Source organism: Symphalangus syndactylus, chromosome 4 (assembly GCF_028878055.3).
Source record: "Symphalangus syndactylus isolate Jambi chromosome 4, NHGRI_mSymSyn1-v2.1_pri, whole genome shotgun sequence".
Taxonomy (NCBI): Eukaryota; Metazoa; Chordata; class Mammalia; order Primates; family Hylobatidae; genus Symphalangus; species Symphalangus syndactylus.
Window position 1 is genome coordinate 21,150,527 of NC_072426.2, and position 13,351 is coordinate 21,163,877.

The window sequence follows — 13,351 nt, forward strand, 5'->3', positions numbered from 1 at the left end:
AACCAAAAAAGAGCCCGCATCACCAAGTCAATCCTAAGCCAAAAGAACAAAGCTGGAGGCATCACACTACCTGACTTCAAACTATACTACAAGGCTACAGTAACCAAAACAGCATGGTACTGGTACCACAACAGAGACATACATCAATGGAACAGGACAGAGACCTCAGAAATGATGCCACATATCTACAACTATCTGATCTTTGACAAACCTGACAAAAACAAGAAATGGGGAAAGGATTCCCTATTTAATAAATGGTGCTGGGAAAACTGGCTAGCAATATGTAGAAAGCTGAAACTGGATCCCTTCCTGACACCTTATACAAAAATTAATTCAAGATGGATTAAAGACTTAAATGTTAGACCTAAAACCATTAAAATCCTACAAGAAAACCTAGGCAATACCATTCAGGACATAGGCGTGGGCAAGGACTTCATGTCTAAAACACCAAAAGCAATGGCAACAAAAGCCCAAATCAACAAATGGGATCTCATTAAACTAAAGAGCTTCTGCACAGCAAAAGAAACTATCATCCGAGTGAACAGACAACCTACAGAATGGGAGAAAATTTTTGCAACCTACTCATCTGACAAAGGGCTAATATCCAGAATCTACAATGAACTCAAACAAATTTACAAGAAAAAAACAAACAACGCCATCAAAAAGTGGGCAGAGGACATGAACAGACACTTCTCAAAAGAAGACATTTATGCAGCCAAAAAACACATGAAGAAATGCTCATCATCACTGACCATCAGAGAAATGCAAATCAAAACCACAGTGAGATACCATCTCACACCAGTTAGAATGGCCATCATTAAAAAATCTGGAAACAACAGGTGCTGGAGAGGATGTGGAGAAATAGGAACACTTTTACACTGTTGGTGGGACTGTAAACTAGTTCAACCATTGTGGAAGTCAGTGTGGTGATTCCTCAGGGATCTCGAACTAGAAACACCATTTGACCCAGCCATCCCATTACTGGGTATATACCCAAAGGACTATAAATCATGCTGCTATAAAGACACATGCACACGTATGTTTACTGGGGCACTATTCACAATAGCAAAGACTTGGAACCAACCCAAATGTCCAACAACGATAGACTGGATTAAGAAAATGTGGCACATATACACCATGGAATACTATGCAGCCATAAAAAATGATGAGTTCATGTCCTTTGTAGGGACATGAATGAAACTAGAAAACATCATTCTCAGTAAACTATCGCAAGGACAAAAAACCAAACACCGCATGTTCTCACTCATAGGTGGGAATTGCACAATGAGAACTCATGGACACAGGAAGGGGAACATCACACTCCGGGGACTGTTGTGGGGTGGGGGGAGGGGGGAGGGACAGCATTAGGAGATACACCTAATGCTAAATGACGAGTTAATGGGTACAGGAAATCAGCATGGCACATGGATACATATGTAACAAACCTGCACATTGTGCACATGTACCCTAAAACCCTAAAGTATAATAAAAAAATAAAAATAAATAAAAAAATAAAAATATATATACTTAGTAATAAAAACTTTAATTAAAAAAAAAAAAGAAGAAAAGAGGGAAGAATTAAATAGATGCAATAAAAAATAATAAAAGGGGTATCACCACTGATCCCACAGAAATACAAACTACCATCAGAGAATACTATAAAACACCTCTATGCAAATAAACAATAAAATCTAGACAAAATGGATAAATTCCTGGATACATACACCCTCCCAAGTCTAAACCAGGAAGAATTCGAATCCCTGAACAGACCAATAATAAATTCTGAAATCGAGGCAGTAATTAATAGCCTACCAACCAAAATAAGTCCAGGACCAGATGGATTCACAGCCGAATTCTACCAGAGCTACAAAGAGTAGCTGGTACCATTCCTTCTGAAACTATTCCAAACAATAGAAAAAAGAGGGAATCCTCCTTAACTCATTTTATGAGGCCAGCATCATCCTGATTCAAAAACCTGGCAGACACACAACAAAAAGAGAAAATTTCAGGCCAATATCCCTGATGAAAATGGATGCAAAAATCTTCAATAAAATACTGGCAAACCAAATCCAGTAGCACATCAGAAAACTTATCCACCACAATCAAGTCAGCTTCATCCCTGGGATGCAAGGCTGGTTTAATATACACAAAAAAATAAACCTAATCCATCACATAAACAGAACCAAAGAAAAAACCACATGATTATCTCAATAGATGCAAAAAAAAAAAAAAAAAAAAAAAAAAAAAGGCCTTCAATAAAATTCTACACCCCTTCATGCTAAAAACTCTCAATAGACTAGGTTATATGGAACACATCTCAAAATAATAAGAGCTATTTATGATAAATTCACAGCCAATATCATACTGAATGGGCAAAAACTGGAAGCATTCCTTTTGAAAACTGGCACAAGACAAGGATGCCCTCTCTCACCACTCCTATTCAACATAGTATTGGAAGATCTGGCCAGGGCAATCAGGCAAAAGAAAGAAATAAAGCACATTCAAATAGAAAGAGAGGAAGTCAAATTGTCTCTGTTTGCAGATGACATGATTTTATATTTAGAAAACCCCATTGTCTCAGCCCAAAATCTCCTTAAGCTTTAATAAGCAACTTCGGCAAAGTCTCAGGATACAAAATCAATGTGCAAAAATCACAAGCATTCTTATGCACCAGTAACAGACAAACAGAGAACCAAATCATGAGTGAACTCCCATTCACAACTGCTACAAAGAGAATACCTAAGAATACAATTTACAAGGTATGTGAAGGACCTCTTCAAGGAGAACTACAAACCACTGTTCAAGGAAATAAGAGAAGACACAAATTGGAAAATATTTCATGCTCATGGATAGGAAGAATAAATATTGTGAAAATGGCCAGACTGCCCAAAGCAATTTATAGATTCAATGCTATCCCCATCAAGCTACCATTGACTTTCTTCACAGAATTAGAAAAAAACTATTATAAATTTCATATGGAACCAAAAAAAGAGCCTGCAGAGCCAAAACAATTATAAGCAAAAAGAACCAAGTTGGAGGCATCATGCTACCTGACTTCAAACTATACGACAAGGCTACAGTAACAAAAACAGCATGGTACTGTTAGCAAAACAGATATATAGACCAATGGAACAGAACAGAGGCCTCAGAAATAATACCACACATCTACAACCATCTGATCTTTGACAAACCTGACAAAAACAAGCAATGAGGAAAGAATTCCCTATTTAATAAATGGTGTTAGGAAAACTGGCTAGCCATATGCAGAAAACTGAAACTGGACCCCTTCCTTACACCTTATGCAAAAATTAACTCAAGATGGATTAAAGACTTAAACATAAGACCTAAAGCCCTGGAAGAAAACCTAGGCAATAACATTCAGGACATAGGTATGGCCAAAGACTTCATGACTGAAACACCAAAAGCAATGGCAACAATAGCCAAAATTGACAAATGGGGTATAATCAAAGAGCTTCTGCACAGCAAAAGAAACTATAATCAGAGTGAACAGACAACCTAAAGAATGGAAGAAAATTTTTGCAATCTATTTGCCTGACAAAGGACTACTATCCAGAATCTACAAAGAACTTAACAAATTTACAAGAAAAAAACAAACCTCCCCATCAAAAAGTGGGTGAAGAATATGAACAGACACTTCTCAAAATAAGGCATTTATGTGGCCAACAAACATATGTAAAAAACCGCATCATCACTGGTCATTAGAGAAATGTGAATCAAAACTACAATGAGATACCATCTCATGCCAGTTAGTATGGCGATCATTAAAAAGTCAGGAAACAATAAATGCTGGAGAGGATGTGGAGAAATAGAAATGCTTTTACACTGTTGTTGGGAGTACAAAATTAATTCAACCATTGTGGAAGACAGCATGGCAATTCCTCAAGGATCTAGAACTGGAAATACCATTTGACCCAACAATACCATTACTGGGTATATACCCAAAGATTATAAATCATTCTATCATAAAAACACATGCACACATACGTTTATTGTGTCACTGTTCATGATAGCAAAGACTTGGAACCAACCCAACTGTCCATCAATGATAGACTAGATTAAGAAAATGTGGCACATACACACCATGGAATACTATGCAGCCATAAAAAAACATGAGTTCATGTCCTTTGCAGGAACATGGATGAAACTGGAAACAATCATTCTCAGCAAACTAACACAAGAACAGAACACCAAATACCACACGTTCTCACTCAAAAGTGGGAGTCGAACAATGAGAAAACATGGACACAGGGAAGGGAACATCATACACCGGGGCTTGCCAGTGGGTGAGAGGCTAGGAGAGAGGTAGCATTAGGAGAATTACCTAACGTAGATGACAGGTTGATGGGTGCAGCAAACCACCATGGCATGCTTATACATATGTAACAAACCTGCACGTTCTGCACATGTACCCCAGAACTTAAAGTATAAAAAGACAAAAACAAAAAAAAATCCTAGGTCAAAAAAGAATTGGTTAAAAAACAAATCCACAAAGAAAACTTCAGGCCTGATGGCTTTTCTGGTTATTATATCAATTAAGAAAGCAAGCATACAAATCCCAGATGAAGAGAGAGGTGAGAATAGAGGAGGGAGCACTTCCTAACTTTCATAAAAATCTTAACAAAGTATTAGCAGATTGAATTCAGCAAGAATTTGGTTATTTACTATTGGGTTAAAAAACATAAAAAATATCAATGAATTAAGGAATATCTTAAAAGAATCTATATAAACATATATAATTTTCAAAGAAAATGTAAAATCACCAGGTAGGATTTCTCCCAGAAAATAAAAGTTATAATGTAAAGTGAGAAAGACTAGATTATTATGTCTAGGGATATTCATTTGGTGGATAAAAATATAAAAAAAATGTAAAAAAAGTGGCTTCTGTAAAGGCAGTATAATAATATGACAGGAAGGAGGGAGTTGTGTTTAGGATGGGGCACATAGTGGGCTTCCTGAAACACAATTTTATTTCTTTTTTTTTACTTAGTACAGTTTCCCCAATAATATTTATTAAGCCATACATTCAATTTGTGGGTTTTCATTTTCTGCATTTCATTTCAGAATTATGACTTTTCTAAAATAAAACACCATTTATAATAAAGTAAAAATAAAATACTTCAAAATATATAAGAACTCTACATTGAAAACTACATATATTTAGACATAGAAAATGAAACCAGAAAATGTTTCCATGATTTAGTAGAAAAAAAATGTAAAATATCTCACAAATATCTTATATTGAATTTTGAACTGATATTTTGAATATATTGGTTTAAATAAAATACAGTACTTGCATTTTACTTTTTAAAAATGGCTATTACATTTTTTATCTTCAATTTCTTATTGAATTGACAAAATTATAATTTTTCAGGCTATGTGATGTTTTGATATATGTATGCATTGTAAATGATTGAATCAAGCTAATTACTATAGACATCACCTCACATACTTGTGTGCATGTGGTAAGAATATTTAAATCTACTCTTAATAATTTTTAAACACACATTATTATTGACTATAATCACCATGCTGTACGATAAATCCCCAGAACCTATTCCTCCTAACTGAAACTTTATATCCTCTGACCATTATCTCTCCATTTCTCACTCCACCCAGCCTCTGATAACCACCATTCTACTCTCTAATTCTATGAGTTTGACATTTTTAGATTCCACACATAAGTAAGATCATGCGGTGTTTGTCTCTCTGGTTTACTTCACTTAGCATTAGATCCTCCAAGTTGCAGCTGGCATTGGGTTCTCTTAGGCAATGCTATTCTAAAACCAAGAGCTAAAGTGTTCATACTGTTTTCTGTAAGCAGTTAGAGGCTTTAAGACAAAACACAAAAGACTGAATGACACGATTAGAAATCTGGTTCAATATGATGATTCTTGATTTAAAAAAGGAGGGACTAGGGGCAGAAAGAAGAAAAAAAGAAAAGAATAGATGATCTCATGAAGCAAGTAGAAGTTGGGTACACAGAGAAGGAGACAGATATAAATGATGTTGGGAAGATAGAACTGGCAGTGCAGGGCAGCAGATCAGAAGTTATGTGTATTAGATGCAGGAAAGGGTAGACGTCAAGCACAAATGTCAAATTATTGGATATAATAATTGCAATAAATGTGCTGGTATTAACAGAAGCAGCAAAATGGAATAGGTTTAAAGATGAAAAGATGTGTTCAGCTTGGGATATATGAGTTTTAGGTATCCATGAGACATAGGTAGAATAGCCAAGTAGAGAGAAAAGAGTGAGAACTTGAGAGACTTCCAAAAACCATAAAGACAAAAATCACAAATGACTTTTTAATTACATTATTTTTACTCAAAGAATGGAGCCTTCTCTTGCTCTTCTTAGATATGGAGGCCACAGCTCCATGTACTACCAAAAACATTATAACAAATTGTCAAATGTCATCAGGCAATGGTATCTGTAAAAGGAAGTTCAAGCTATGAAAAAGCATAAAATAAGAAAAAACTCCTCTTTCATTAAGCAGTTATTTTTATTGAGCTGCACTAAAGATCAGGCACTGCATAGCATGCTGAAGAAATGCAGATGAATAAGACATGGGAGCATTCAGTCACAGTTTTTTCTCAGGTGAGACAAAATGTTGAGGAATGATGAAGTTGGTATGAAAATGTGTCCAATCTTTACAATGTAAAGATTACAAGCTTTAATAGAAACAATACTTGAGGCAGAATGGAGCAGATACTGAGTTTCAAGAATGTTACAGTGAGTTTCCACTGTGTGACTGCTTTTAGTATGATACTAGACTTAAGGCTTTTCAGCATTCTGTATCATTGAGCTTCTATTGTTTTTAATGTTGATGTCTAAGAATTGTTTCTTTCTAACAGAGAGTCTGTTTTGTGTTTATGTGTGAAGTCGTGTCTAATTTTAAAATACTGTATAATTCCTATATTCAAAGATACCTATGGGGCCGCTTACAGCAGAGAAGACTACACATTTTGGACTAGAAAACATCATATCCATTTACTAGTGAGACAAATGAAAACACCACATCGAATTCTCAAAGCATTAACTGGAATCGTATCATGGTTCAGATGCAATTGCATGAAGGTTGGCCAGTGGCACTCTAACAACCATAAACATAACATTTTGATATATTTAGGGGCAAGGGAAACAAGGACATTGAAGTCTTGACGGATCATTGTCTTCTCATGAAGTCTAACCCCTGTGTTAAAGGAATAAAGAACACAAACATTTTTCAAAAGAGAGATAGCAGAGAGTGTCCACAGATGAAGAAATTGAATGGTTATAAACAGAAACCGTAATCATGTCTGACAGGGTTTGGAAATGCTGCACAATATTAAGCTTGACCTCTGTCATTTCCACTGACCAAAGGCAACCACACAGCTTTTTCAGATCTCTATTGGTGGTTCTGGCAAAACACAATTTAAAATCCTTTACCCAAAAAAAGGCACAAGTCTGAAAAAAGTGTAAGCATGATGATTTCTTCCTATTGGTAAATTATGCAGTCACTTTAACTCACTTTTCTTCCAAAATCTGGACAGAGAAGATAGACATGTATCCAAGATCCTTCTTTGTCAGAATCCTGACAATGTGTTCCAGGATCTAAACTACGCCATTGGATAGAGAGTTGATAGCCAATCTTTAAGCTTGTAATTAACCCTAAAGAAGAAAATACAACTGAATAAACATTTTAATAACAGAATAATAAATGATGATACAGTGACATATCAGACAAAGGAGTTCTTTCTCAGAGGAAAATTATTACTGCAATTTCCATTTTAATTTGAGCTGAACTATTATTTAGTAAAACCGTATAGATTCTTAAAGACTATTAATTCAGATCTTCTAAGGTGACAGTGAAATACGCTACAACTTTTTTTCTCTTCATTTCTTCAGAAACCCTGACAGTAGAATGAGTGTAGAAAAATGACATTTTATGTGACTCTTATTTATAGAAAATCAAGGCATTGATCTTATCCTCATTCCACATTTCAGTAATGGCATGGTTAATGCCCCTTTCCCACTGTGACATTTTTTTTAAGTTTAATGTCTGTACAATTAGAAAGCCATCTTGTTACAATAAATGCAAGACATTAAGAAGAGATAAAGATGTCTATATTCCATGCTTCTTAAATATCAGCTAGGAGAAAGTCTCACTAGAAGTAAAGATAATTTTAAAATTTTGATATAAAAATAGCTCTTTGGGGTGGGAAAGTAGCTAACCTTTACTGAATTCTTACTAAATTCCAGTACAATGAGGTACTGTGCACAGATAATACCATTTAATTCTCACTCTGCCTTATGAGATTCTAAAACAGGAATGCTGTAGATTTGCATGGCTAGAAAGTAGAGACCTAAGCAAACTCTAGTCCTCTGACCCCATGCTGTTCACTTTCCTACCCCACTATTCCACCCACCTCCCCTTCCAGGTTGCTGCCCGTCTGCCTTCCAAAATTTGCTTGACTGGTTGCTATAGCATAGACCACTATCACCCTGACATCTCTGCAGAGGAGAGAACACAAACACAAAGGGCAATAATAAACATGTACCTTTGTGATTCATGTGGAGAGAAAAGTACACTTTAAATGTGTTCCTCTTGTATTTGTTACACTAAGCTAAAAAGGAACATTTTGATGATTGTTTTCTTTGCCATGGCTAATCATTGTTCTTATTTATAAATAATCAGAATATAGTAGGAATGTAGCAGAAACACTTTGCAAAGATAGCAGGGTGAAGCCAGTGCTGCAGTTCATTGCAAAGTTAGTGGAGCCAAAAAGGAATATAGTTACTTGTTAAAATTAAAAGTGTTGTTTAAAAAAAAAGCTGAATTAAAAATATTGTTTACAAGCAATAGAAATCAAGCTGAGTGAGTTTAAGCAAAAAAGGTACTGGAGGGAAGCTAAAGACTGTCGGCCAATAAAAGAACAAATGAAATGGAACAAACCGAACTTGGGAAGATCAGAATCAAAAAATCTGATTCCTGGTGTTCGTTTTAAAAATATGCCAATGATGGTTCTAAGTACATGAAAAGATGCTCACCATCGCTATTCAACGGGAAAGGCAACTCAAAATCACAAAGAAATACCACTTCCCACCCCTTGAGATGGTGATTGCACCCCACCAAAAAAAAACAAAAAAATAAGTGTTGGTAAGGATGTGAAGAAATTGGAATCCTTGTGCATTGCTTGTGAGAATGAAAAATGATGCAGCCACTGTGGAAAACAGTATGGCAGTTCCTTAAAAAAATTAAACCTAGAATTACCATATGACCCAGCAATTCTATTTCTGGGTATATACTCTGAAGAATTAAAAGCAATGTCTTGAAGGGATATTTGTACAACAATATTCATAGCAGCATTACTCACAATAGCCAAAATGTGAAAACAACCCTAATGTCCATCAACAAATGAATAAACAAAATGTAATATATACTTAACAATGGAATATTATTGGGTCAAAAAGTAATGAAATTGTGACACATGCTACAACAATGATGAACCTTAAAAACATTATACTGATTGAAATAAGCTAGATAAAAAAGGATAAATGCTGCATGACTTTTATATGGTACTTCGTTTGTATGTGGTACTTACAGTAGCTAAATTCATAGAATCAGAAAGTAGGATAGTGGTTGCTGGGAGCTGGTGGGAGAGCGGAATGGGGACTCACTGTTTCATGGGTACAGAGTTTCACTTTGGGAGGATGAAGAAGTTCTGAAGATGAATGGTGATGGTTGCATAGCAAACAATATGAATGTGCCTACTGCCACTGAACTATATACCCAAAAATGGTTAAAATGGTAAAGAGGTTTATGTTAGGTACTGCAATAACAAAAAAAGAAAATGAGAACACAGAAAACATTACAGAATCTATTCTTCACGGGGTTACCAGTTGCTGCAAGAGCAATTTCAGCAGGGAGAGAAAGCCAAGTTCTGAAGGCATGGGATCCAGCAAAGGGTGCAAGGAAAGGGAAAGCAGTAGACAACACTGTTCATAAAAAACCTTGGTTATTGTAAAGAACTCTAGACTCTGCATTAATCATTTTATTTTAAACTTCAATGCAACCATGTAAGTGCATTTTTATGCAAAAAATATAATATTTGAAAAACAATATATTAGATCATTGGACTTAGTCTTGAACGCTTGGATACAGACTCAGACTCACTCTTTTGTGTGTGTGTGTGTGTGATGCCTCCAGCTTTGTTCTCTTTTTTTTGATAACTAATTGGATTTTATTATTATTATTATTATTATTATTCTTTAAGTTTTAGGGTACATGTGCACAATGTGCAGGTTTGTTACATAAGTATCCGTGTGCCATGTTGGTGTGCTGCACCCAGTAACTCGTCATTTAGCATTAGGTATATCTCCTAATGCTGTCCCTTCCCCCTCCCCCCACCCCACAACAGTCCCCGGAGTGTGATGCTCCCCTTCCTGTGTCCATGTGTTCTCATTGTTCAATTCCCACCTATGAGTGAGAACATGCGGTATTTGGTTTTTTGTCCTTGCGACAGTTTACTGAGAATGATGATTTACAGTTTCATCCATGTCCCTACAAAGGACATGAACTCATCATTTTTTATGACTGCATAGTATTCCATGGTGTATATGTGCCACATTTTCTTAATCCAGTCTATCATTGTTGGACATTTGGGTTGGTTCCAAGTCTTTGATATTGTGAATAGTGCTGCAATAAACATATGTGTGCATGTGTCTTTATAGTAGCATGATTTATTAGTCCTTTGGGTATATACCCATTAATGGGATGGCTGGGTCAAGTGGTATTTCTAGTTCTAGATCCCTGAGGAATAGCCACACTGACTTCCACAATGGTTGAACTAGTTTACAGTCCCACCAACAGTGTAAAAGTGTTCCTATTTCTCCACATCCTCTCCAGCACCTGTTGTTTCCTGACTTTTTAATGATGGCCATTCTAACTGGTGTGAGATGGTATCTCATTGTGGTTTGCTAAAGAGCTTCTGCACAGCAAAAGAAACTACCATCAGAGTGAACAGGCAACTTACAAAATGGGAGAAAATTTTCACAACCTACTCATCTGATAAAGGGCTAATATCCAGAATCTACAATGAACTCAAACAAATGTACAAGAAAAAAATAAACAACCCCATCAAAAAGTGGGTGAAAGACATGAACAGACACTTCTCAAAAGGAGACATTTATGCAGCCAAAAAACACATGAAAAAATGCTCATCATCACTGGCCATCAGAGAAATGCAAATCAGACTCACTCTTTAACTAGCCATAGAACCTGGAGGCTCAATTTGTTTATCTGCAAAATTAAGGTAATAGTTGTGCTCACAGAGAAAATGTAAAGATCAAATAAAATGATATATATGAACCTGCTGTAAACTAAGAAGTGCTGTAGAATATAAGGTACCCTAATTATAAGGATAAATAAAAAAAATTAAAGAGACTTGAGGGAGGAGTTGAATCAATATGGCCAAATAGAACCCTCAAGCAATCATTGCCTTGCAGGAACACCAAACTGAACTATCCACAGGGGGAGGTGGAGGGAGAAGCACCTTCATAAGAACCAAAAATCAGGTGTGCACAATCACAGTACCAGGTTTTAACAAATAACAAAGAAAGAGGCATTGAAGAGGGTAGGAAGGACACTCTTTCATTGCTTATGCCACCTCTCCTCCAACCCCAGGCAGGACAGCATGAAAAATCTGTGTGTTTGCAGGAGAGAGAGTGAAGCAAGTGTGGTACACACAGTGGAACACTACACTGGGAAGAATTCCACTATTGATCAGAGGGGGAGTATTTAGACCAGCCTAGGACCAACGGGGAATCTTCCATCTCAGCTAGAAGAACACAAGCCCTGGCCAGCTTCACCAGCAGCTGTAAGGTAGCCTAGAGCCCTAAATAATTTTGAATGGCAGTCCAGTCAGAAGGACTGCAGTCCTTGGAAAGCCCAAGTGCTGCGCTGTTCTTGGAGGTAGTGAGGTTGAAGTGTGGCCCACTGCAACACCAGCTGTGGCAGCCATGGTAGTGCCTATGTCACCACTCCCACAACTTCAGGCAGTGCAGCATGGGGAAAAACTCCTTTTGCTTAAAGGAAGGAAGTATATAGAGAAGGTTTTGTCTTGAAAATTGGATAACAGCTCAGCCACTGTATAATAAAGCACCAGACAAGTTCCTGAAGCCTCTGATTTCAGGCCTTTGCTCCTGAACAGCATCTCTAGATTCACCCCCAGGCCAGAAGGGAATCTACTGCCCTGGTAGGACAGACCCATTCCCAGCAGGGTTCACTACATGTTGACCAAAGTGGCCTTGGACCATGAATAAAATCAGTAGCACCAGACAGTAATGACAACAGGCATTGGGCTCACCCAATTACTCTACTCATCTGGAAGGCCATGGACTTCAAGTGCAACCCAGCACTGGACCAGCTATGGTGGCCATAAGAGTGCCTGTGACACCACTTCCCTATCTCCAGGCAGCCCAGCACACACAGACCCCTTTTTCTTGGAGAAAAGAAGGGAGAAAAGTGACAGACTTTGCCTGGGAACCCAGGAAATTCTCCTTTATCTTCACCAAGTCCACCAAGGCTGTGTATCTAGGAATCTGCAAGAGTTGCAGCTTAGTGTGCCCAATAGTGCTAAAAGGGCTGTAGTGGCCACAGGTTTAGGTCACAATATTAAATCCCATTTGAATTCTTGGAAACTTCTTTCAAGAAGGATGGGTACAAATAAGCACAGACTGCAAGGTTTGGAATACATACTTAACTCTTCAATGCCCAGACATGAACAAACTTCCACAAGCATCAACGACATCCAGGAAAACATTGCCTCACCAAATGGACTGAATAAGGCACCAGTGACCAATCCTGGAATGATAAAGAAATATGACCTCTCAAATAGGGAATTCAAAATAGCTGTCTTAAGGAAGCTCCGTGAACTTTAAGATAAACACAAAGATAGAATGCAGAATTCTACCAGAGAAATTTAACAAAGAGATTGAAATAATAAAATAAAGCAGAAATTTGGAGCTGAAAAATTGAATTGACAACTAAAAAAATGCATCAGAATCTTTCAGCAAAATTGATCAAGCAGAAGAAAGAATAAAGTGAGTTCAAAGGCAGGATATATAAAAATACACACAGAAGAAAAAAAAGAATAAAGTAAACCTACAATATATATAAAATAGCCTCCAAAGGGCAAAACTAAAAGTTATTTGCTTAAAGAGAATGTAGATAACAATATTGGGGTACATATTTTATTCAAAAAATAACTGAACTTTCCAAGCATTTCTTTCCAAGCCTAAATAAAAATATGACTATCCAAGTACAAGATTAAAGAACATCAAGAAGAT